This window comes from Crocodylus porosus, unplaced genomic scaffold (assembly GCF_001723895.1).
Source record: "Crocodylus porosus isolate Cpor-Errol unplaced genomic scaffold, CroPor_comp1, whole genome shotgun sequence".
NCBI lineage: Eukaryota > Metazoa > Chordata > Crocodylia > Crocodylidae > Crocodylus > Crocodylus porosus.
Genome location: NW_017728913.1, coordinates 15,472,082 through 15,474,924, shown reverse-complemented (window position 1 = coordinate 15,474,924; position 2,843 = coordinate 15,472,082).

Genomic DNA, 2,843 nt, shown 5'->3' with positions numbered 1-2,843 from the left:
AACTGCAATCTCTGCAGCCTGGCTGCACAGGCCTCATTTCATTATTGCTCCATCATCCTGTTCATTGCTGCTCTCACAACTGCAGTGGCTCAGATGATAGTAACTGCATGCAATGCTTTGTCAGGAGCAAAAAACACTGAGATATGAAAGGTGCCAGAATTTTCTTTTATTGGAAAACTGGGGTTTCACTTAATGAAATATATTTACAGAGTATACCTGCTTTCCCCAATGCCACCACCTCACCAAGCCAAACAAATTTTGGAAAATATAACCATGTACCTCTGACTTTGTAATACTTCATAAAATGTTGTAATTGCATTTGCTACTCTTTTCTGTGGCCTGGGTTAGTCACTGTGGGCATCTTTAAATGTGCTCCAGGATTGGGAGGGTGTTGTAATTAAAGCATCTCTCAGGAGCTCTAATTAAAATGCCCACAGCATCTTGTGTATGCAGCATCTCACACTTCAAAATGGTGGTAGGGATACTTTAAGTAAAGCTTGTTCAATGAGCTTTAGTTAAAGTTCCCCTACCACCATTTTGAAGAGTGGGGATACTTCACACATGTGATGATGAGGCTGCTGGAGGGCTTTCTGATTAGCCCAGGAGGGAACTGATAACAGTGCTTATCACCCCATTAAGAAAATAACAGATGGATATTACCAGCTATCTGTTGATTCTGCCTGTTGATTCTACCTGTTGATTCAGCACGGACTGTAGCCAACATGTGGTCTGTTAGCTAATACACAGACACCTCTTGGCAAGGCAGAGGGCAAGTTCTGCTTAGCAGGGAGTGGTGAAGGGCAGTGGGGTGACCAGCCTGCAGTCTCTGGTGGAGCTTCAGCCAGGGAGTAGAGGGGAGAGGGTATGGAGCAGAGAACCACACCCAGCCCAGAGAGCATGCCATGATGCTGAGGGAGTCTAATTTATCTTGAACCAGCAAGGGGTCTGGGACAGGCATTGCACAAACCAGTTTGACTCAAATTAGTTAAGTCTGATATTATATTCATCAAGGTTTATTCTAAGTATTGACGCAATACACAGCCTTTGCTCTGTGTGGCCTTTGCTCACAACCTTTATTTTGGCTGGCTGAACAAGTAGGGGCAGCACAATCTAGTCCTAAAAATAAAATGTGCTAACTTCAGTTATTCTGTCCCTTGTCTCTCCTTCAGTTTGTAGCAAGGGCAGGCAAAATATGGCTGTCAAGCTGGTTCCATCCCACCGGGCAATTTCATCTGGTCCACAGGGACCCACTAACTAATTGTACCCTGCCCAGCTTGCATACCTTGCCCCCACCCTTCTGGGTGGAAGGGCCTGGTCCAGCCAGCACACAGCTTCCAGGAGGGTTTGCTGCTGCCACTGCTGCAGCTACCGGGGACCTACTTGGCTTCCCCAGCACCCAGCTGGCTCTGGGCAGCAGGTAGGGAAGCAGAGGGTGGAGCCACAGCTGAGCAGGAGCACAGAGAATGGGGCTGGGGCTGGCAGCAGCATGGAGCCCATGTCCAGGGCAGCAGCAGGTCAGGGCTATGTTTTCTGCTTCAGGAATTTTTTGCATAAAGTTCAGCCCTTTCATACAACATCTGCTTTTTAATCTTGTAGGCTTTTCCTAAATCTCGCTCCATTTTGAAAGTGAACATACAAACTGATCATATGTTGCCTCCTATCTGCCATACAGCAAGGCTCTCTGAACATATAGAAATTATAGGTGTCTATACACAAGGCAAGAGGTTACTCCAATGTGTTGTAATTACAGCTTGTCGGACGAGACTCAGTCAAGTCTGCTGAAGTGTGGTAATTATCATGCTTCAGCCAGCTTCTGCATCTTGTGTATCAGTTTCCTCGTGCTTCAAAATGGCGGTGGGGGCACTTTAACTAAAGCTTATTCAATGAGCCTTAGACAAAGTGCTCCTACCACCCTTTTAAAGTGTGGGGCCTTGAGTCGCTCTAATTAAAGGCTCCCCCTCCCCCTGTAACACCTGGATCACATGTAAAAATGTCCTATAGTACTAATCTTTAGTAAAGTTAATACAAATATCATGGGTGACTGGTGCCACTTTAGTGAAGGGGGGCATGTGCTCCCCACAGTAACCAGTCAGTGACTGGGGGGGGTCCCCCTGCACGCGGCTGGTCTCACCGACTTGGGGGGGGGTGTCCCACCAAGGCCAATAACATCCATCGGGGGGGTGTCCCTGTGGCTAATAGAGGCGACTGGGAAGCAGCTACACAACTCCCAGAAGTGGTCGGTTCTGGAAGTGGCTGCACCACTTCATTCAGCGCTCCCACTCCCTGGCCAGTGCTCACGGGGAGGCACCAGCACTCCCAACTGCCCCCCCCCACACATTGCCTAAGCAGGGAGTGGAGCCTCCTAGGGGGTGCACCAGTGCTTTCATGGGGTGCACATTTACCCCCAGATCACCCCTATGCATTGCCACTGACAAATATTATATTGGTATCTATAACTCGATGACCTGGTGAGGGGGCTGCGGGTGCTCGACCACCTGGGCAACAATGATCATCGCCTGCTGGAATTCACCATCCAGCACAAGGTGGCAAAGGCATGCAGTAAGGCAAGCGGCTTTAGATTTTAGGAGGGCAAACTTCAGCGAGCTAAGGAGGATAGTTGGAGAAGTGCTGAGGTCCCGGAGGGGAGGGGTGCCAGGTGTCCAAGGAGAGTGGTCGCTTCTTAAGGAGATGATCCTCCAAGCCCAAAGGAAGGTAATCCCAATGAGGATCAAAGGGAGCAGGAGAGCACACAAGCCTCCATGGCTCACCAAAAGCACTTGGGAATGTCTCCTTGCTAAAAAGGAGGCTTACACCCAATGGAAAGAAGGGGTCATCACCAGGGA